Source organism: Chroicocephalus ridibundus, chromosome 1 (assembly GCF_963924245.1).
Source record: "Chroicocephalus ridibundus chromosome 1, bChrRid1.1, whole genome shotgun sequence".
Taxonomy (NCBI): Eukaryota; Metazoa; Chordata; class Aves; order Charadriiformes; family Laridae; genus Chroicocephalus; species Chroicocephalus ridibundus.
This window is the reverse complement of record NC_086284.1, coordinates 187,969,630-187,993,946: the sequence shown is the minus strand read 5'-3', so window position 1 is coordinate 187,993,946 and position 24,317 is coordinate 187,969,630. Positions and strand designations below refer to the sequence as shown.

At 42.6% G+C, this 24,317-nt stretch overlaps 1 protein-coding gene across 1 annotated transcript in view; it reads right to left on the bottom strand.

Annotated features, from left to right (window-relative positions):
* Positions 1 to 13,208, bottom strand: part of PRICKLE1 (prickle planar cell polarity protein 1) — a 67,633-nt gene extending 54,425 nt beyond the window's left edge. Inside the window, exon 1 of the mRNA XM_063323123.1 lies at positions 12,931 to 13,208. The gene's annotated coding sequence lies outside the window, so the exon portion shown is untranslated. The remainder of the gene's footprint in view (positions 1 to 12,930) is intronic.
* Between the last annotated feature and the right edge of the window lie 11,109 nt (positions 13,209 to 24,317).

Sequence of the window (24,317 nt, the reverse complement as noted above, 5' to 3'; positions counted from 1 at the left end):
CGGAGGGCTGGAGCACCTCTCGTGGGAGGACGAGCTGCGAGAGCTGGGGTTGTTCAGCCTGGAGAAGGGAAGGCTCCAGGGAGACCTTATAGCAGCCTTCCAGTACCTAAAGGGGGCTACAGGAAAGATGGGGAGGGACTTTTTACAAGGGTATGCAGTGATAGGATGAGAGGTCATGGCTTCAAACTGGAAGAGGGTAGATTTAGATTAGATATAAGGGTTGCCCAGAGAAGCTGTGGATGCCCCATCCCTGGAAGTGTTCAAGGCCAGGCTGGATGGGGCTTTGAGCAGCCTGGTCTAGTGGGAGGTGTCCCTGCCCATGGCAGGGGTGGTGGAACTAGATGGCTTTAAGGTCCCTTCCAATCCAAACCATTCTATGATTCTGTGAAACAAGCTCTCCATCATTCATCAACCTTTCACTCAGCTATAAATTAAGCTGCCATCACAAGTCACACACCAACTGCATCCATGGCAGCAACTCCTCTCCCAGGTGAGGAGATAAAGGCTCACGGTGTTTTTCCACCAGGACCGTGAGGTCCCCCACTGAAAATTACTAGCGGCTAGAGCCGTAACACCACAGGCTATGAGCTTTCCATACCCCACCAGTAAACTAGTGCATCTCCTGTCATCTCAGAGTCTGTACATGGTATTTCCCTGACCAGATCTGGCTGCCACCCTCCCCATTGCAGCACCCTGCCTCTCAGCCCATCCCTGGAGTCACCAGCTGCAAGGCGGCCCAGGCAGGCACTGCCACGCTAGTCTGGTTTTCTTTGCAAAACCAGAAATGTAGTTAGAGCTCAAATCCCGTATTTCAGGATTCAAGTGAAAACGTCTGAGACTTATTAATTCTGCATATTTTTCATGTATGCAGTTTCAAGGTGACTATTCCCAAGCTTGTCTCCTGCAGACAGCTAGCATGGCACTGACTTGAGATCCACCTTCTCAGGCAGGTACACTCTGCCCTCATGCTGGTAATGCACCTTCCAGCATTGGCCCATTCAACAGCTACAGAAACACTTCAGTTTTGCAGATGCTCCCCAAACTGAAGTTCAGAAATATGAATTTAACCACAACCTCAAGAGATTCTCAGCCTTTTTTTATTCCATAAAGTATCACAGAACAAATTAATTTGTAGGTGAGGGTTGGAACTGTTTCACAGGAAAGAAAATTGAGGCTACCAGAATGCTCTTAGACATCAATGTTACAAAATTGTCTCTAAATAGTAATTTTGGAAGGATGTCAAGAAATATATCTTTCCTATGCACCCTTCCACAGTGTACTAATTTTTAATCTTGTTCACCTTCCTTAAACAGGACACAAAGTCAGACAAAAACTTAGAGCCTGCTGGCATTATTTAAAATGTTGCTTTAGTTCCACCCCCCCAACCCCCGGCTTTTGTCCTTAACACATGCGTATTCTTGAAGAGTTTTAAACACTTTCTCACAGTGTACACCATGACACAGACCTGTAACTGAATAGAAGGGTTACTCAAGAGTAATCTATTCACACTCATGATCCCATACACTTTCACTCACTGCCACAGAAGACATGGGTACTAAGCATCTATCAGAGGCATCTTGTCAGAAAGCATTTGTGTGAGAAAAAGCTAGCTTTTAAGGATGCCTGAAATAGGTACATGGTGACCCATTCAGTAGTCATAGTTTTTAGGATACCTACATTCAAATCAAGACTGCAAGTAAATAGCTCTGGAATTATTTACTAGAAAGACTGCTTCCTAAAATTTACCTTGGGTTTACTGCTACTTCCAAACCAGATTTGTGTCTTGCAAAAGCGTTGCACCATCAGCTCTGTATTTTCTGGTGACAGCTCCTCAAAACTATCTATAAACAAGTTCAAGCTCTGGATCTCTAAATACATCTCCATTTCCTGAGGTCAAGCCTTACATCACCAGTTTCCCAAGAGGCAGAAAGTTACTTAAGTCTCTTCAGAGACCTTAGTCACCAACCTTATTACATGACATTGTCTTTGACTAGCTGTCAACCACTACAACTAACAAAGAGCCAGAAGGATGCTCTTCTACTCCCATCTCTTTTTAAATGGAAATACTTTCTCCATTAAACTGATAAGGTGCTTCGTCTTGCTTGGCAAAGATTTCAGTCCTCCTTCAAGCTTGCTGTATATACCATTTTGGATTAGAGACTAATTTTCCCCAGAGATTCTCATACTCAAGCCACGGCGCTCTCTTGTTTCTCTTATACCCAAAGATGGCTTTTCTACACCAGACCTTATGCTTTGGAAATACTACCAAAAGTAGCTTCTCTTCCAGCCATCCATTGCAGCCTCCACAATAATAACTCTCAGAAGAGCATAAAAATGCTCCAGAAATGGTATGACAGAATGAGTCTCAAAGCTATCAGATTAAAAATGAGTAAAACCTACCCCCAGGAAGACCACCTGCACATCTTCGCATTCAGAAGCCTGTCAGTTCCCTACTCCCCAACAAGGACTGCTCTATCAGAACAAAGCCAAGAAGCTTCCAGCTGAGAAGAGTTTATTTGATTGACAAGCATATGTAACCCTATCATACACCTGTCTCTGCCCCCACCACTCCTCATGTCAGCTATAGACTAACACTACTGCACCGAGCACGGCAGCTCACAGCAGCAGTGAACACCACACCTTGGTTTAGTCTCCATTATCATGTTACTGTTGGACAACTATACTTCAAAAAAAAGCCATGGCTCATGCTACGATCCATTCACTATGATAAATCAACTATCTAAAATGCTTCATTTTTCCCATGATAAGTAATGCAAAACCTAGCAAGAACAAGGGAGAACTCACTATTAGAATTAACAGCTGCAGTCAAGAGGTCAGAAGCTGGTTGTGCATCACCTCTGTGGCTGGGAAGCCACATTGAAGATGGAGGCCTGCAACACTACAACCCTGTACAGCACAGCAAGCCTCTGTGGCACCTTCTGTCCCTGATACTTCACTGATACGTAAGGCCACCACATGCTAGCTAAGCAACCTCTTGAATTTTTTGGGGGTATGGGGGATTAAAATTGAAGGGGAAAGTTCAAGGACGGAACACCATAAGAGGCAAAACACCACAGAGTTTTCACTGTCACCAGAATCAGGTTAGAGATAAAATTTAAGGGATGTACTAAGCCTACCACATTCTTCAAGTTTAAAGAGACTCTTGTGGACACCTGTGATTTGCTACTCAAGCAGAAAACAAAATTTCAAATAAGCCAATAGATCTACTCCAAGTTAGAATGCATTACAAGAGTCAACTATTTCATGTTATTTTTTTTTAAACTATAAAAAGAGTCAGTCAAAGCAACATTTCAGTTAGGTAGAGAATGCTGCATTAATTTCAAAAACTAAATAGCGGTAAAGTTGGAGTCTGTTGCACTGGTTAATGAATGAGGTGACTGTTTTCGAAGATATCCACACATGTACAGATCATAACTAGCATGAATAGTTTTTACAGCACTGCTGTATAATCTCATTCAGTTATTTGACTACTGATGGTAATTAAGGACCATAATCCATTGCCAAAAAATAAACAAATGTGAGTAACCACCAATACTTAAGCAATGGCAGAAATTGCGTGTGGATATTCCAGTTTTATTGCCAAATACTTAACTGTTCAGAGAAAATTTGCAATTAAAGTTCTTGACTATGTACAAAGAATAAGAATGGAGCTGAATATTTCACAAGCACAGGAAAAACAACAATAATCAAGAATTAGCATTTTGAACATGGATAATGAGGAACAAGATTCACAGATTAGAACTACTAAAGCAATAGAAAACCACAAAAAGTTTAAGTTGGATAGAGCCAATCCAGCCTTCTTTCCTTCGGGACTTGCACAGGAATACAGCTGCACCCCTGACTTTTTGTAAGATCTGTCCCTAGTAAGGTAAGTACTTAACCATGCATATTGCTTATTAACTACCAAAATTGATGTAGTAGTACTGAGGTATTAAATAAAAGAAATAAACATAATGATTAGGGGTACTAGCTGTAATACATTATATACGAAAATGAAACATTATGTACGAAGAGAAACAAGCACAGCAACTGATATCTACAAACTGAAGTCACAGTGGCACATTGAACAATTTTAGGTTAACCAGACTCACTTAAAAATAGAAACCAGAGGCCGGGCTCTTCTCTCACCCCATTTTACATGTCTTTACTTCCATTGATTTCAAGTGGAGTTCTTCACAATTTATGCCATTGTGAGAGGAGAATCAAGCCTTGTGTGTTTGAAAGGAAACAGCAGACATGTTTCCCACCAGAGTGCACAGGGAGATTTTAAAAAAACACAAGTATATGAACTGTGAAACCGATAGAGTACACAAGCAAAGGCAGGCAAAGAGGCTCTAGCTGGGGGTGGTGGTGGGGAACTTGCAGCTTATCCAGGGTGGGGTTTTTTTTTTTTTTTGAAGACTTGGGATTGGTATTAAGAAATCAGAAGCCCAGTCATTAAACTGGCTTTAAAATAAAATTTTAGAAATAAATATTGTATTTTCTTTCTGACAAACACCATTGAGTTATATTTTCCTACAGTTACTCTATAAAATGAGGAGCGGGCCATTTTCTTTGTGAAGGACACAGATTTTCCACTCCCAGAAACTGGGAAGTGGGAGAGAAGTCTGAACTACTTGCATGACTAGAAGTGGTGCATAACCATCACTCACACACAAGCTCAGGCAGATGATCTTCCAAAACCCTTCAGGATCAAACTACTGTAAAATTAGTTGTCCGGATGAAAAAGCAACACTTGTGACTGGAACTCAAGTCAGACAAAACCACTTCATGGTTTGACCTGTGAGACAACAGAAGCTATGGCTTTATGGTCTATTTTTTGGGGTAGTAGCACATGGTTTGGAAGCTCGTCCTTCACCACTCTGGTGAGCAGCTCTGTGCACTAACACAATCATCGTATGTGTCTGTACTGATTTGGGAAGCTCACTTAAAACAAAAAGCAAGAAAATGCCCAAACATTTTCAAAACCATCTTTACTTTCCTGCTCAAGCTGTGCTAGCACAACTAAGCAACAGTGCAAGGGAAATAGTATTTTACAGAGGGAATACAGACTTATTACGTTGTTTTATCAGGTTTATATACCATAGAAATACAAGATTGAAGTCATTCATACTCATTCAGAGTCCAACACTGACAGAATATCACTGTAACTGCCTCTTTGGTATTGCTTTTCCCCCCACCTTCACCGGTGCACAACCGATGTTGCAGCTTACATACTGGTGTTTAAGCTTCCCCCTGCACTCCAGTAGGAAGACATACTGGCAGTTTCCTTTCAAAAATACGTCTAGATTCTCTTCTCACAATTACATTAAATATTGGCTGATTTAGTACACAACAAAGCAGGAAGAAGGTAAATGCACAGAATTGCCTGAAGGAGGATGACTGCTACCTGCAGAAAAAGTGTTGCATAATTCAAGATATACCTGCTGATTTTCATGAGACCTGTTCTTTCAAAGCATCAGTCTCCTTCCAGAGGCCATGGGAAGGCGGAACGAAACCCAAGAACAAACACATACGCCCTTGAATATCCAACTTTGAGTTTTTCAGAGTTAGTATTTGGATGTTGAACACTGACTTACACATCGAAGTTAAAAAAGAAAGCCTTAAATGAACAGGAGTCTGGTATCACCCCAATTCCTAAAATAAGGCCACCAAGTATACCTTTGCGCTACTATACCACAGCCAAAGAGTCCTCATCATATCAGTACCTCTTTACAGCATCAGCTCCAGACTAATAAGACATCAACTGATAGGTCAAAAAGGTTTATAAACAGCTACAGTACAATATGAGACAGACAGGAAGACAAAAACTAACCTACCAAAATTACAGCCTAAAAGATGGCAGATTCAGAACTAGACAATAGAGCTCTGAGCGTCAGGGGAGATTTTGCAAAGAAGCCTGAAAAGCAATAAATCTGCAGTAATGAAACTGATGCCTGCTTGTCGCTGTGGTCACTTCAGTTCAATCAAATACCTGCATTGCTCAAGTTCAATATATTAACAGTTACTCTAAAACCGCAAGAGCTGTTCTTGCATGAAATCAACAGTTTTATATAACTGGAAAATCATATATTGAGAAAGAAATGAGCTATTAGCTTGGACCACTGAACTACAGCTTCGTACCACCTGAAATCCCCTGCAAAGATTGCCCAAGCAGATTGTCTGTATGAAAGGTCGGGAGGGTAAAGCCCTTGACTGGATTCACAAACAGCTAAATCAACCATTCAGCTCACTAACCCACTCAGCAGCATCCTTCGCTGTGAGAGCTTCCACAGCTTTTTGGGAGCTCCTACTTGAACACAAGAGCAACACATAGGGCTCCCTCTTACCACACAGATGCTCTCTCCAGCCTCACCCGAGTATACAGCTCCCTTCCAAGAGCCTTCTAAGGAGAGGCCAATGCCCCACAAAAGGGGACCCAAACTCTGGGATCTGGCTGCAGAGAAGAGCTGCCAAGGGGCACCCTCCCCCTCTACTCTGCCCTGGTGAGGCCAAATCTGGAGCGCTGTGTCTAGTTCTGGACCCCCAAGTTCAAGGACAGGGAACTGCTGGAGAAAGTCAAGCGGATGGCTACAAGGATGATCAAGTGAATGGAGCACCTCTCTTATGAGGAAAGGCTGAGACACCTGGGTCTGTTTATCCTGGAGAAGAGAAGACTGAGAGGGGACCTCATCAATGCTTACAAATATCTAAAGGGCAAGTGTCAAGGGGATGGTGTCAGAATCTTCTCAGTGGTACCCAGTGACAGGACAAGGGATAACGGGCACAAGCTAAAATACAGGAAATTCCATCTCAACATGAGGAAAAACTTCTTTACTTTGAGGGTGCCAGAGCACTGGCAAAGGCTGCCCAGAGAGGTGGTAGAGTCTTCTTCTCTAGAGATATTCAAAACCCGTCTGGATGCGTTCCTGTCCAACCTGCTCTAGGTGAACCTGCTTTGGCAGGGGGGTTGGACTAGATGATCTCCAGAGGTCCTTTCCAACCCCTACCATTCTGTGATTCTGTAACACAACTGCGTACTTTTTAGGCAGCTCACGTTTCTGCTGAATAGTGGTGGTACCTCCTAGGAGATACCTGTGGAAATCCAAACCTACCCCGAGCTGCTGAGAGGACAGAACAAAGCTGCATCCTGGGTAACAGCATCCTTACCAGGCTGGAAATTATGTACTTTTCCAGTACCTCGGTACAGACGAGAGCCTGGTCTGCTTTCTACATGTTTGGCAATACTCTAAGACATTCGTTGGCTATTGGCCTGCCAAGCTGTTTAGGCTTATAAGTTCCTTTGCATTCGCTTTATACTATTAGTTTTGTTAAACATAAACATATCCTCTGTGTATCTTATTCCCATATTCCATATGCACAGAACGAACTCATTTCAGTCCTAGGATGAATGGGAGGTCAATATTTATCACACAGATCCACCATGCTTTGCAAACAAGACTGAAAAAGCCTCTCACAATGAAGTTATCCATATGATCTTTCTGATGAGCAAAGCATGAGAAAACAGTTCAAAGCTCTCAGAAAGCCATATGTATACTTTTACAAAAGACATCTGCAATTCACCAGTGAGGTTCTAGACCTAGCATAATTCATTTAGCAGTCTGTACATATAGATGCAAATACACTAGGTTCAGACATTTCTTCAATGCCTTCATAAAATTCATTTTAAAGTATATAAATATTCACACTTTGAGCAGTCATCTCAGCATGTGAAGTTTTTTTTTCCTACAAAAATACCAATTCCTGCAAAGATGCTGAAATAAGGTAAAAATACATTAGTCCTAAAGTATGCACACAAACACATGCAATTTCTTTACATAAAGACTTTTGAACTTCTGGGTGATTAACTGTAACACTTGATTACAAAAAGAGATTTTAAAAAACACCTTCACTAATCATGCACTAATTTTTAACATACTTGAAAACAAGTCAGCTTTTACTGTGGTTAGACAAGTTGATCCCCACTTGAAAGCGCAAGGCAGCTTTCAATTTGTGCCCCAGTTATTGTGCGTTTGTCCTGCTACAGAAATGGGCTATGGGGGGAGGGCAGTGTCCGACTTGCCCATGCGCTCGACGGGTTGAGCAAGAGCGCCCAGGTGCCTCGGCAGAGCCTCTTGCTGAGCTAGCACTATCTCTGTCACAGGAGAACTTTGTTAATGAAGAGATTAGGGGAGAGTAAAAGGGGTAAAGCAGAACAATTGCAGCACTTGTGTCAGAGGTGGTTTACATTGCTCCAATGAGGAGCACGGGAATACAGAAGAGATGTGTGCTTTGAGGAGTGGCATAGCACTATCTGTCCAGAGATGTTTAAAGATTCAATTGCACAATTCTTTCATTTCACTCCTAAGATTGGTGAGAGAAGATGAGCTTTCCTACAGAACAAGAGGATGCAGGAGTCCTACCACACAGTGTGATCTGAAGCCTACGTTACTATATTCATAACTGCATTTATGTTCTTATTTTCTTTTTAAAACACTCAAGCACCTTCAGAAATGAAGATGTTTGGACAATGAAGACCCCCTTTGAGAAAATCCAAGGGACTAACATTGCCCTGCTTAAAAGAAAAAAATCCATAAGTTTTATTATAAGCATCACGATATTGACATGCAGATTTTTAATCATGCTGGTTGCAATTATACAAATCAGCGATCAAATCCACTGAGAAGTCAGTTTTCATATACAACACATTAACACAAACATTAGATACGGCTTTGGCATGTTGCCGTCAGACAAGCCTGGTTCTGGAATCATGTAATATTAAGACTGGGGCTACTTGATGCAAGATTAGAAAGCACCAAGCTCAAAAAGGTGGTTATGAAAACATCACAGGAAACAAAATTTATTCTAAATAAAAGCAAAGCAATCATATTTCAATATTTGGATGGCAGTTGGAAATGCTTTTTTGGCATGCAGCTGCTCCACGAAGCCAATATTGTATGTAACTGGAAACATTTCAAAAAACCAGAATTGTTACTGAAGTCAAAGACTGTAATTGCAAGCTGTGGGATCTGTGCTTAGATAAAAGAAGGGCAACTGAATGAAACTGTTACAGATATAAACCTACAAGCACACTCCATAATACTTATCACTTTATTGCCAACTTGGTAGAACTAGAGAGTAAGGGAGGGGGGAGACAGAAAATGAAGGCGAGAAACACGCAAGGCAGAACAGCAAGAGCTATCAGGAGCTATAAATCAATGTTTCAAACACAAACCTTAGACAGGAATACATGACTTTGGTACAAAACAACTGAAATAACACAGTTCCAGCTTTTGTTGATGTGTAATCCGCTGGAAATGAAAGGCCTGCCTGAGAGACTGCCTACCCCAGGTTTACTAACTAGCAAAACACTCAGAGCTTGATCGGTTCAAAATGATCTTGAAAAGCAACTCGCCAATCTTATGGTTCTGTTTAAGAACTTTTAAGGAATTAGCCTTCCAGACAGACTTCCAAGAAAAGGTAAACTAGCAAAAAGCTGTCATTTACAGATATTTTAAAAATACTAAAAATGTTTGTATTGGCTCGTACCTCTTCTATCTGAGGCACTTCACTCATTTTGTACATTTAAAAAAGCCTCCTTGCACAAGAACATGCTTGAGAAGTATTGTCAGTTTGTGCTGAGAAGTCATTTGCTCCATTAGTTTTGCCAAAAAAAAAAAAGAAAAGAGTATAATTTATTTAGTGCACAATATAAACAAGCAAAATACAAGAGGAAGAGTTACAGCAGACCACTTGTGAAATTTTCTTCAGTAACTGGAAATACACTTTGACAATGAACCAGCAGCCAAAGAGCTGCTTCTGTAAAAAGCGTGCAATTTTGGCAAATTGTGATCTGATAGTCTATCTGGGAATTTCTGCCAGAAATGCCACGACTTCAGTGCACTATTACTTGCAAAACATGTTTCTTCCCATCATTCTTTAGCGATAAGGTGGGGGGGGGGGGGGGGGGGGGAAGATGAGCGATAGCTGTGCTGTATCCTTCCAAGCTGGTTCTTCCCATTATACAACTCCTAATCCAAACAATTTAAGCACACAAGTAAAAGCTACTCATTTCTGTAAACATTTCCAGGAGCAGGACCTAAGCATGCATGGCTTACACCAAGCACACACTAATGACTAGAGCTAACCTCAAGTTTACCTCTGTTTAAACAGCAGAAGCAGAAAACAGTGCTGGCCAAAATGAAGTTTAAGCCTTAATACAAGGGGGCAAAGTGAATCTTGATATAAGCCACTTGGTCACGATGCACCAATCCCATAATCAAGTATTCTTCATACAACATCATATCACACAATTTTCCCAGAAACACAAGTGATGCTTTGATTTTTTTTTTTTTTAAAGAAAAAGTAATGTTTCAGAGCATGTTTTTATACCCCAACAGCAGGGATCTCTTTACTTTAGGATAAGGTAGTGCTTGAAAACAGAAACAAAACCCAGCTTGTTTGTTTGTTTTAAATGGACTTCACCACTGCACATACAATTAACTCTGGAATGCACAAGACACAGCATCTAAGCAAACAGAGGCTTTAAATTTAAGTGCAACTCTCAGTCTGATCTGTTAGAAGCTGTGTAGAGCAGCCGTTGACAATATATTAAGCAAGATCCATATTACAAAGGGAAAGGACTTTTAGGCTGGGATACAAAGGCTGCAGCTTTACAAAGGGTCAAAGCAATCTGCAAAGACATAATATAAACCAAAGCCATTTAAATTATCCTGTAAAATGTAGACATTCATTAGCATAGAAAAGTTTCACAGGAAAACAATGACAAAGTAAAAGCCATATGATTTTCATATGCTAATTAATTAAATATGCCAAATGCATTTAATCTCTTATTATAACCATAGGGGGAGACAGACCAAACTCTTGGAAGTTCTGAAAAGCCAGGTCATTAGCCTGCCAAGTCATTCTTCAGATCTCCTCCTTATACACAAACTTACATTCCCAACTTATTATATATGTAAGTAAAACCTGGCTCCCCCCTCCTGCCCCCTCCTTTTCTCCTTCTTTGGAAGACACTTGCTATCTCCTACTCCTGTATTCTAAACGTCTTATTAAATATTAGAAAGAACTCATTTGCTAAGGGGAAAAATAAAAGCACAGAAGCCATTTTGCCAAAAGCCTGAGCTGAACTCCCTGGTCCCCCTAAGATGTAGAATAAGCTAGTTGAAAATGAGATTAATAACATTCTTGCACATACGCATGAAAATCCACACATAGTTTGTAGTCTTTCACTTTTAAGTTCAGATGACATTTCTAGCCATTTCTTGCCTTTCCAAACAAGAAAAGGATTCTGATGTTTACGTAAGGTTCTTCTTGCTTAATAAATCTTAAATTGAAACAGATTTTTTTTTTTAAACAATTACCTTCTTCAGAGTTATCATACTACAGGATATTAGGAAAAACCAGACTCTCCTGTTGCTTTTACCCACATCTGACTCCAATCTTAATAGTTTAGCTATTAACCCTGTAAGGTCCCCCCACACACACCTTGCCCAGTTGATGTTAAAATTTTTATATGACTGATCTGGGCTTACTCATTACAAAACCTTTTGTTATACAGAAAGCAAGCAGCTCCGTGGACCTTGATTTACAGGACACAATTAACCATGTTGTTGGCAGAACTGCACCAGCCCGGCTCATCCGGGGCTCTGCGGTGAGAAATGAAAGGATCTGTCACTGCAGTCAGAGTAACTGCTCTCCTTCCCTCCTCTCCCCTTCCTTCCCTTTCCAAGCCCACTCTGACCTGCTGGCATTTTGGGATGAAAACCTGGCCACTTTGATATACCTGGGCTGTAAAGAAGTAATAAAAATAACAGTAATTCCTCCTAGAAATAACAGTAACTAGAGATAAAGGCGGGAGAAACACATCCTACCAGAACATCTCAGTAGTCACTCCGAGTTTGCCATGCAAAATGTGCAGTTTAAAGACCTCAGTCACCAGCTAAACAGTGAACTTTGCCAGCAGTAACACCAGCCATTTATTTTTGCCACCTTTTAGGTTTCAGTATGTAAGGAAAACGCATTGTTAACCTTTAAATCCTCTGTATAAACATTTCTCAGAGAGCTTGTAAAATATCCCCTGCCGCGTTTCCTGGCTCTCCAGTTGATGGCATTTAGAAACACTGGTACTGGCGGGTGCTTTATTTTGCTTTCCTGGGCAGCCCCCCTGGGGGCACAGTGACAGATCCCCGGCCGAGGCCAGACCCGGCCGCCCCGGGCTGGGACCACAAGGAAGGCGCCCTGGACTCAGCCCGGCCCGAGGATAAACGCTGGAGTTTGGAAACCGGCGGTGGGAATAAATATTCTGGGAGAAGAGGCTCGGGGAGTGTCCATCGCCCTTCCAGAGCTCTCTTCATTGAGGAAGGAAAAAAATAAAGGCATATTTCGGTGCTGTCGGAAGGGAGAAGGGGGGTTACCCCCCAGCAACACGGCGGGCTCGGGGGGAGAGCCCGCAGGATGCCGGACCGAGGTCGCCCCCGGCTCGGGGCTGGAGGTCGTCCGGTGGCGAACACTTCGCTGAGGACGAGGAGGAGGCGGCGGCTGCCTGGAAGAGGCCAGTTGTCACCCCACTGACAGGCAACAGCTGAGCTCCCGCATCCGGACCCTCATCCAGACCGGCGGCCCCGGCGCCACCCGCTCCGCCGGTCGCACCGAGCCGGCGCCGCGCCATCCTCCCCCCCGGCCCCCAACCCCCGACAGCCGCGGCGGGGCTCGCCGGGAGCCCCCCACCCCGCTCTCCCGAGTCGGCGGCCCCCGTCCAACAACTCCGCGCAGGACGGCGCTGCCAAGCGCCGGCTCCCGGTTCGGGCGGCTCCTTACGGGCACCTCTCGGCCATGCAAATCCCGGGCGGGCTTGTCGCGGCCCACCGAGCATCCCGCCCCTCAGTCACCCCGGGAGCCGCCACTTACCCTCCCCGCAGCGCGGACGAACCGCGTCGACGTATTCCCGAGCGGCGAGGAAAGGGTCCGTCACATCGACGGCGGGGGAAGGCGGGCTCCCGCGGAGTCAGTGCCGGCGAGAGAAGCGCATCTCCGGCAGCGCCGCGGAGGGGAGGGGAGAGTCCGCCCCGGCCGGAGCCCGCTCCGTCGCCGCCACCGCCCCGCCGCGAGTGGCCGAACCCCGCGCCCGCTCCCCGCCCTAATGGGGCTCCACCGCCCCGCGCCCGGCACGGCGACATGCGCCTCCCGCCGCCCCCATTGGCTGTCGCCCGCCGCGCCCCACCAATCGCCGTCGGGCCGGGGCGGCCGGCGGCTCGGGAAACCCGGCGGGGAGGAGCGGAGCGGGGCGGGGCGGGGCGCGAGGGGCGGGGCGCGAGGGGCGGGGCGCGAGGGGCGGGGCGCGAGGGGCGGGGCGCGAGGGGCGGGGCCCGCTCCCGGCACCGCCCGGATGACCGGCGGCGGCGGGGCGAGGGGAGGCGCGGTGCCGGCTGGAGACCACGGGGGCATGGGCAAAACTTGTGAAAAACCCTTCCCCCCCCTGCCCCCCACACCAATTTGGGAAGGCCAGGGAGCAGGCGGACGGGCAGGCTCCCCCCGCTCCGTTTCCCCCGGTCAGACGGAGCTCTGAGACCAGTTGGTGGCTCCTCGCCGAGAGGGCGAAGGTGGTTGCGGCCCACGGTGTTGTCAATGGGCTGCACACACGCACCGGTTGTATCCAGGGCGTTGCTGGAGGGAACGGGGCCACCATGATCCTTGGCCATGGTCCCGCACCATCATCCCTCGCCGTCGTCCCTCACCATCATTCCTTGCCGTTGTCCCTCGCCCTCCCGAGTGCATGGAGCCTGTAGCCACCAGGCTTAGAAAAGCTCCCTGATATCGTTGGCAGCGGTGGGCTTTTCCCAAAGCAAAGCAGCCCCGGTGTTGCCGTAAATCAGATGGCGAAACGAACAGGGTAGGCATTAAAGGGACGCTGAAGCAGCCAGGTGCACGTTTAAATCCCTCCCCTTACACTATTACCGGCATCTTTGGCATCTATTTAAGCCGCTGGAGTTCACCACCCTTGTCTCAGCTACTCACGCCTCGCGCCCTTTAGGCAACATGAGTTGAGCTCCTGATTTTCCAGGGTCTCACAGTGCTTAAATCCTTGATGAAAAAATCAAAGGGAAGGATGAGTAACAATGAAGACGTTTAACTTACTGTTGTATTTTTCCTATAGATGCAAATTGGAGACCGAGTTAATTTTACCAGAGTGGCTTCTAAGTGGTCGCAAACTCTCCCCACTTGGTGAAACAAACGTGTTTAGAACTGTGAAAGCTTCATATAAAGCTAAAATTTGGTCTGTTGTCTGGCAGTGTCTCTCTTGATTCTCTAAACAAGGAATTATTTGAGGTTAGGAAATGGCAATTTTCCCTTTGTGTTTTGAAGCGCATTTGGTTTTCCTGTGTTAACAGAGTAAGTTTTTTGTCTGGAATCCAATTTGGTCAAAATCATCTTTCTGTATTTGAAAAAAAATAAAAAAGTAATACTCACAGGAAACGACTTTAGACTACAACCCTAGGCTACAACTTTATTACAGGCAAGAGTGTTAAGCTTACTTATCACCTTAAAAGTTTCAGCTGCAATTCTAACCCTGGGTGCTCTGCTCTGCTGTTTCCTTGCTGTCTGGATGTGGTGTCACCGTCATGTTGCTGAACACTTCCTTTTAAATCTTATCCAAGTCTGAAAATAAACATTTTCAGATTGCATCTGCATGGAGTTTTTCAGAGAGAAAGCAAAGACACTTGTACGGACGGGTGAAACCTCATTATTAGAGGTCTCCATCACTTTTTCCATCAGGATGAATTTGGATGTCTCCTATAATTTAAGAAAAAAAAAAAAAGAAGGATGAAGTAGAAATGTAAAAAAAATTAATACTTTCTAAAGGGAATATGAAGAAAAGGGTGGCAAAGATGGCATAAGGGCTGCTTGTAGCCATCTGCAGCTACAGAGCTGTTTGTCCCTTGTCCTCTCTTCTTCCCTGCCACCTATTCAAGCATTTCTGTAGCACTTATCACTGAGATCTAAATAAGTTTAGGCTGTGCTGCCAGCATTACATGATTTCCGTCATTTATTCCTTTCCCACTTCAGGTTCCAAAGGCATAGGAAATAAGATTGCTTGGCTTTTAAATAACCTTGTCAAAGGTGTTTACAGTCATATATTAGCAGATCTGAATCTGGAATGAAAGAATTTATGGCCAATGCACTCTTTTAAGTTGTGTATCTGTTTATCTGATCCTCACTTACAAATGCCTCTAATTAAGCTATAAACTCTTAGTTTCTACTTAACCATATGGGTAGCCTGGGAAGTTTGCTACAATAATGTAATTTACCCGTTCTACAGCCGCGTCTGCAATGCAAATCCAGCATAACTGCTTTAATAGCGTTACAGCCCGCTCTGTTTTTCACAACCTGGACAGAAATAAAGCCTGCCCAAGTTACCAACTTGGTAATGATGAAACAGCGCAGTTTCCTCTTTGGACCTGTGGGACTTCAAGTCAGGGAGAAAATACATGCATAATCCTGCACACGGTAGGAAATAAGAGAAAAAAATAAAGTCTGCAAATGTAAGTATTGGGGAAGGGGCTATAATCTTCTCCATCTTTTTTTTTTTGCACTTTCCCTGGGAGCTACTTGGCTCCCCTGTGATTTTGTTGCATTCTACCCTTGGGTACTATTTGTGGGTTTTAGTTGGATGCACTTTTCATTCACTTGAAGTCTGGATAATTTGAGGATGAGGTCTACTCTGCCACTGGAGTGGGCTGAGAGAGGGTGTAAGGAAAACTTGCACATAAAAAAGGCCCAGAGTTACAATATCTATGCGTATATCTTAAACTTTTATTAAATATTTCAAAAATATTTATACAAGAAAAAACATATAAACTACTGATAATCGAGTTTAAAAGGGACTTGAGTCCCAGCTTTGCTACCTTAACATAGTCAAAACCTCAGCTTCCATGGGATTGTTACCTATTGTACGAAAAATATATTCTAAAATATGTTTTATATTTAGGATATTTCTCTAGAAAGTAGTGCTGACAGTGATCATGAATTTCACGTGAGGAATGCAATTCTGGGCCTCTGTTGCAGGAGCTTAAAATTTAAAAATGTGTAGTATGAAAAGTTTTTGTGTGACTTTGAAGTAGGAGGAAAAGCACCCGTATAGATTCACACAGGTACCCTGGAAGGAAACGCCTAGAGCAGTCCATCAGACTTTTCTAATCCTACCTCTTCCAGTGAATACTTTAAATATTTATTATCTTTGTTGTATCTCATGTTTTCATACTGAAAGAACTCACTAACTCTTGATAGGCAAGAGTTGCTTAAAACTGGTTTTGTATAAAGCGTACGTATAGACTTGTGACTGTGACTGCAGGTAGGCGAACAAAAATAGCTCCTTAGGTAGGTTGCAAAAATATAATCTACCACTGATGTAGCTTTGAAGCTAACCCAGCTTGGAAGAGATGGCTGGACCAGATGGTCCCCAGAGGTCCCTTCCAACCCTGATCCTATGATCTGGGGTTGGAGCAGAGCTGTTGGATTCAGCCAGTACAGAAGATATAGGTCAGACTATGATGGCTAAAGCAGTTTAAGTACTGGGGGATAGAAAAAGGCCATGCCCAGAGATGGAGACTATGAGTGAAGCGGAGCGATCTTTATTACCTTTATTAGGCCACCCCACAGGTATCTACCTGGTGGTTTTACTCTGTATTTAGATTAGGGGCAAGATTTAAATTTTTTTGCAAGGTCAGATTGTACTTTTTTATTTTGTTTTAGGTTTTTTCTGTGATGTGAAGCGTAGGCCAGCTTCTGAGATCATTTGGGGATTTTCTGGGAGGAACAAAGCTTTAACTTCCGCCTCTCAATTTCTACAACACTGTGCATTTGGTTTGTACTTTCTTTTTTTATTTCTTAGTCTTTCTTTAGGAAGGGAGCCCACAATGTGTACAATGGCCACTCTTTTCCTATTTGTACTTCAAAAAATGCTAATACTAGTGGTGGGAATGCCTCAGTTTCCCTCTTTGCATGCAGAGAACAAAACTGTCATGCACCACATGGGTCTTGTAAGGCTTAGTTAATGTTTGCGCAGCACTCGAGCTTTTCATACAAGAAGCTGTATAGAAGCACATCAATGATTAATATCAACAAGAGCACCTTGTTCTAGGTCTGTGTTGGGTGTTCCTGGGTTGCTTCAACTGGAATCAAGTCATGTGGACTGGCGGAAGCAATTAGGCATAAATTTTCAAATGGCGATTCTAACAAACCCAACTCTTTTCTTTGGCTTGTACCCAGCAACTTGTTCTTTATCTGTTGTATAGGTTTGCCTTAAAAATCCCAGTCTTAATAGTGAGTTTTCAAAATGTCATTGGTTAACAGGGTTGCTTTCCCCACTACTTTAGCGGGTGTACTGCTTTCCTCCTCTGTATCCTCAGGAGCCTCAACAATCAGCATCAGACCAACTCCGAGTGCTGCGTGGTCTTTGCAGGGTAGTTGGAAACCTGGTCACCAGTCATTCAAAGCAGGGCTAGACTGAGGAGTACAATCACTCCACCTCAGCATTCAGGTCTGATGTCTTTTCCCATGTAAAGCTGGGTGTAGCATGCATGGAGGGAGGGAATTGCATCCTAATACGGAGTCAGGACAAAGCTGGAATGCACGCTTGCATTTGGAAGACGGGATGGCTTTTCAGGTTTTCCAGTTCAAGTATTGTTCCAGGCTTCAGGGTCTCCTTTTCTGATTTATTTTTGCAATAGTCCTTCTTTTTTGTATAAGAGCTCTCCTGCTGATTTTGTTTCGTTTGGTCTTATCCTGTGGTTCCATAACTTTTTCAGCTATTTTCAGCTTTTCAGTCCTTCCAAATCTCTGTTTAAAAGTCAGCTGAATCCTTGCGTGGCCAGCTAAAAAAACGTTTCTATGGATTTCATTCCCAGACGTATTCCCTAGCTGTTTAACTCTCTATATCCTCTCTACCCGGGTTAAAATGTTGTCCTTATACAAAGGCTTCACACCCTGCTTTGATCACAGACGTCTCCATCGGTTCTTCTAGCCTAATTGTATGCTTTGGACTAGGATAAAATGGGCAACTTGACTGAGATGAAAAGAACAATGCATGTAAGTAATCCCAGTCCTGTTTCTGAGATCTTGTGCTCCCTCCCGCCAGAGCTGGAGTCAGTCCTGCTTGCTGCAGTGACATTTGGAGCAGCTCTTGGAAAACATCTCAAGGTTTCTGCAACTATTCCAACCATGGATGATTGTACTCTGCCTTCTGAGTGGTCTCAGATGAACCTAGTTGTATTCAAGAAATAATGGCAAAACTCCCTGCATTTCTCTAGTTCCAGATGAATACTCAGGAACCCAGTGGCCCTTTGCATATCAACTTCCCAGTCCCACCAGGCATTTAGAGTCCTACCTGTATACCTGTGAGGCTACTATGGGTTTTTCATAGTGTTTTCCCCAAAAGCATGTCCATTTCATTACCTGGAGGTGTTTCTGTTTGAACAGGAGACACCGAGATTGAACAACCTTCTGTTGTCCCCGTTTTGAGAGATGAAGCAGCTTTGAGAGCATATGTCTGATCCCACATCCACTGAGACACTCGATGATTAGCCGTTTCATAAGATCAACCCAGATTTATAAGTGCTACACGGAAAGAACTTGATAGAAAGCAATAAATATTATTTTGGATAAACAACTGGGATAGTTTTAAGAATCTTTTGTTCATATTAAATTTGATTTACTGAAAAATTACACTTTGAGAAGCCAGGATATTAGAAGTTAAGGATAATACTCCATACCATTTGTCCTTTTCCTTCTCTATAATGGCACAAGTGTAAATCACAACCCTAACTTGATTAGCTTTTGTTTCACTCTGTTACGGTTTTAACATTATTTAAACACAGTTCGTTATTTAACTGTGCAAGAGATCTTAATCTTTTACTTAAATGTAAATTGCAAAATACAATCGCTAAACAAATTGATTGAATACCATTGATTATTCATCAAATAATTGTGGCAAATCGTGTAATCAATTATTCATCATCCTCAGAGAAGAATAGATGACATGAAGAATAAGCTGTAATTAAGATAAAACACTATTCTGTACTGATAATTTCTGTACTGATAATTTCTTTTGAAATTACAATTCTTGCAATTAAATCAAATTGAAATTAAAATGTGAGTAGCCTGATTAAGGCACTGAGTAATGATTGTACAAAAGTGTAATCTGCTAGAGCCTGTTCACGTATGGGGACATAGATGACATTTGCTGCCTGAAATATTTTCTGGTTTTCCCCATGCATTACTTCTGTCTAATGCAAGGATGCTGTTGTGATTATAGATTTTAGTCTCCATTATTATGTGACCGATGCCCCAGTGCTACAAAAAGTAAAACACATTCTGAAATACAATTTCAACATTTAATTCCCACACTGGATTTATCTTCAGCTTAACGTGTAGGTTTTTTATACCAAGTGCCACCCAGAACCTAGATGTAATATAAGCATGGATAAATTTACATTACTGTAAGAATCGGGTTTTGCAGATTTTATGGCATTTTGATTTTATTGTTTGATTTATTATTTCCATGACCCGTTAGACATTTTAAATCAATGGAAAATCTCCTTTTGTCTTCAGTTACGTAATTTATCTAGAAAAAGTATCTCCAGGAAACAATAAAAACATCGGCATCAGTCTTCATCAAAACCATTGCTAATGAAATAATTTCTCAGTCAATTAGACTCAGGTAAAAGTGAAACCTGATCCTCCCAGCAGTTCCCCAAAGGTGTGAATGCTGTCTTGAAACATCCAGGTTTTTTGGACTATTGCGCTAAATATGAAAGGTGTGAAATGGCCTTACATCTCAAAAAGTAAACTGGAAGGTCACTAATGTGGTAAATTGTGTTTCTTTTTCAAATCTGCGATATATTTCAGGAGGATTGATAAAGTTAGGGGATTTTTTTAATACCAGGGATGAATTGTTCTCTACCAGTAATCACTATTCAAGCTATATAATGGAACGCAGCTATTAGTCGCAAATAATAACCTCACATGACATTGTTTTGATGCTGATAGGATGAGTGCGGTAATACACAGAGTGCAAATATTTAGGTAGATTTGAAATTCATGTACTAGGAATATGCTTTCAGTTCTGATTAGGGCTATCATTTAGGTATGCGGTGTCTCATAGCGGTTTAGGTCTTTTTGCCTCAACAACATATATTGTAACAACCAGGTCAGAAGCCATAAAGGCACAGTTTGCAGCTAATGTACACACAAATGGAAAAACGTATTCCATCAGTGTGTTTGCCTAAATAGCCATTGTTTTGCAAAAAGAAAAGAGGGAATAGAATTCATTCAGATTTAAATAGCAGTTTGGCTAGACCTCTAAAGTGAGACGGAAATGGTAATGTCAACATATTTCCTTTCTCTCTCCTCTCTGCTGGACAAAATGCATTTTATTGTGTCTTTCTATGAGTGAATGATTTTCAACATTTGTTGAAAGCAATTTTTTTAAAATTTTAAAAGTAAAAATAGTTCAGATTTATATTATTCAAAGCATGCAATAAATGTTTTCTGTGTTTTAAATGCGTATCATATTTTCATTATTTCCTGTTTATTACTCAAATTACTTGTGTTCCCAAGTATTAGTCTGCATGTTATGGTTTCTATTTTCTTAGTGGGTAAAGCCACTATGCTACTAGTGTGTGTATAGACAAATTTAAGATGCTGCTTCCTTTAGCAGTTTGAAATGACTTCGAAATACATTTTCAGAAAACATTTGAGTTGTAAAACTTGGGAACATGGGAGTTCATGGAAACATAAAAGCCATGAGTAAATAAATCAAAGGATGTTTTTTGGAGATGGTAAAGAGCCAGAAATCAAACAGAAGGAAAAGGGAATTATGAGTGGGCAGCATTTCTGAAAATGTTTACAGAAATGTTTACAGAATTTGAATGCTTGTTCTTTTTTCTCCCGGTATTTGTCAGATTCAGATATCAAGTATCTTCACTGAAGCTGCAACCCAAACACTGGTCTATTCTTCAGGTTTCTTCTCTTCATGGAGAGTCACAACACAATTTACTATAGCCCTGGCCGTTCCCTTTGGCACCGTATCTCTCTGGGTCTAGTTAGAGGGGAACGTTGCCAGATTTTTGTAGTTTTTTGTTCTCCATCCTTAATATACACAAGGTTCAGTGTATATTAATTGCCTTTGTGAAGTGTCAGCAATTAAGTAAGCTGAGGTACTGGATGTAAAAAGGCATCCTTGTTCCTTTTGGAGGTGTCATTTTCTCAGGCATTGCCTATCTATCTGTCAAAGTTGATGTGTGAAAATATGTCAAGTCGCCTGATTTGTCAGCTAAATATGCCTTATATTTCTTTGCTTGCATTTTATGTAGTCGAACCCGATATAATGGAAACTCCAGAAAGTCAAAACACTGGAGTCGGAGCAGCAGGATCTGGCAAATTCACACTGAATTATTTGCCCAGTTTAAACTAATTGTGAAGAAAATTTCTCAGGGTTGACTGTACTCTTCAGATTGTTTTGAGATTCTCTGTAATACAACATGATTTTATTCTGTACAGTTTAATTACATCAAAGGGAAGCACCTGAGCCAATGCACTTAAAAATGGGTACAAAAATTACAGAATCGCAACCTTTTGTAAAATCTTTCAGCACAGTTCCTTCGTATTTAGAAAACAGTGCATTTTCTTGTGCGTGTGTGAATTGGGATCCTTTTCATGCTTCTCATTGTACTAATCTGAGAAATATGGTCACCCACAAGATATCTTACAAAGTCCCTATTCTTTCATCCAGTGGCAAAACTGTGTCTTGCAAGCTGACGCGTGGGAAATTTGTCAGGATTAGTCAGTACTTGTCAAATCTGTGTCAAACCACGGCAATATCTCACTGACCTCTAGCTCATGATTTATCAAATGTAGCTAACACAGACACACACAAAATGAAAACAGACTTTAAAAGAGGGGAGAAAATGGCATTCACTAAGTGAAAGCATTTTCTTTTCTAATCTATATTGTTTTAAAGTTAAGACAAGGCAGACATTACCAAGACAGTGAGGAGAGCACTCTCTTTAGAAAATTTGTATCTGCATTGGTACTTCCTAAAAGGTGGGTTTGGCTTGGAAAATCAAGGAGGTGCATACTAACGGGAAGAAGTTCATGCCCACATCCACATAGCTGATGGTGGAGAGCGTGATTCCCATCTTTTGTACATCAGCACGGTCACCAGAACACTAACCAGAGGCTTGACTACCTTGTGTCTCTTCCATCCGCAGGTTAAGGGCTACAATTCATATCTCCAACTTGCAGAAGAATGACCTAAAAAGGGTCCTGGAGAGATAGGGCACAGGCTACTGGGCAAGAAGGTAGCCATTTGTCTGACCAGGGACGGTGTAAGAGGGAGCGGGATGGAGGAGGAGTAAGGAAACAGGGGAATAAGAAAACACAACTGGAGACCTGGGATTATCTGCCATCCCAGCACTGTCACTTATTTTACTAGTGACTGTTTCATTCCTGCTGTAGAAGCCTCCTGAATTTTGAGATGGGGATCAAAGCCCTACCCTTGGCTGGGAGCTGCCCCTGCCGCCGGGCAGCAGGGCCGCACTGTGCCTCGCGTTTCCTCACCCTGGCATCGCGAGTCCCACTCTCCTTCCTGGTGGTGATACAGCTTCGACAGCAGCAGTGAAGAGTTTTGCTCTCCTTTATTCCCTTGTCGTTACTCTACGTAGGGAAATTACATCATCCTAGGCCTGTCACTTAGCCAAGTGCTTTAAACAAGAAGCTATTAAGTAAATAATGGATAATCACTGCAGAACATCTTTAAAATAATGAAGAGTGAGCCACTGAGAGCCAAAGGGATAACTTAAGTGTCTAAATCCAGAAGAGGTTTCAGGTTGTCATTCATTAAAACCCTTAGGCATGTATCTGGGAGCTGATTAGAAAAGAAGTGGGATCTCGTTTTTACCTCGTTCTATGACATTTGCTATTAGGTTCCCTCCCCTGACGTGCCATCCCCATACCACCTGCTCGCTCAGCACCTCTGCTGCTGTGTGTGTCACTGTCAGGAGGTGCCCGCCAGGACCAGGGCGCTTGTTTAACACATTCCATTCCAGGAAGAAAGCACACAAAAATGAGGGGAGCCGGGCCGTGTCCAGAACTGGTTTTATCAATCTGACTCTCCTGAGCAAAAATTCTGAGCTCTCTGAAGTCTGATTTACTGTTCACAGAAATGGAATGGAAGAGAAATATGTTCCTTTTTTTTTGTGTTTCACAAACAAAAGTGAAATACAAGGTGCAAGGTAATAAGCAATTGAATATTTATGAAATGTATATGAAGTAGTGAGTACACTTGGTGCTTTAGTTTGGACCAGGTAATCCTGGAACACCAGTTTCTCTCTCCTTGATCAACAAAAAAAAATCAAAGGGACAAACTGCCCTCAGACATACACACCGTGACTCCTGCTGAGGCCAGTGAGAACTGGCTGTGTTACTGTGGAAGCAGAATTTTGCCTGGAAAACAGAATCTAGTAGAAACTATGGTACCTCTGTTCACTGTTAGAGATTTGCTGGCCTTGCTTTCTTTAACACCCACCCTATCCCAATTCACTTGAAAAAAGCTGGCCTTGTGTGACCTTGTGCACAGGTACTTTTGAGATGCTGAGTTACTGTCAATGTGCAAAGTGACCCTTCTTTGATGCAGTGGGCTTGCAGAAGGTGTGGTGGAGGGCGAGAAGAAGGCAGCGTGCAACTAAATGCATTCAAGGAGCGGGAGATAAATCTTGAAACAATCATCAAAACCAATCCCATTGTGGGATATTGCTGGAGGTGTTGGACTTCACTCGATTCCTATGACTGATTCCTGGTTATACATCACCATGGTGGAGAGCTCTGCTCTCCATGACTCTGCCCTGGAATCCCTGCGATGCGTGTGAGTCTTCATGCCCCCTTTGCAAGATTCTAGTTACAGAGAAGTCTTTTAATAGGACTTCCAGAGATGAAGAGATGTAAATAACTTAATTGCAATTTCTTTGACAAGTATAGTAATAATGAAGGATGTAAAGCTTCTAATCCAGTCTCTAGGACCAAGTAATTGAAGAAAATATATAAAGAATAACCTCCAAGATAAAAAAGGATAACCAGAGCCTGCTGAGTTCCTTACCATCATCCTGCCTTGTCCTATTGCTGCTCCACTCAGCAGTAGCAAACTTCTTAACTATTACTCTTAGTTTATAGACAACCCGTTTCTCCGTTTTCTCTCCCTGCATTTTTCAGGTAGCTGTCTGTAGATTGCTAGGTTTGCTAAC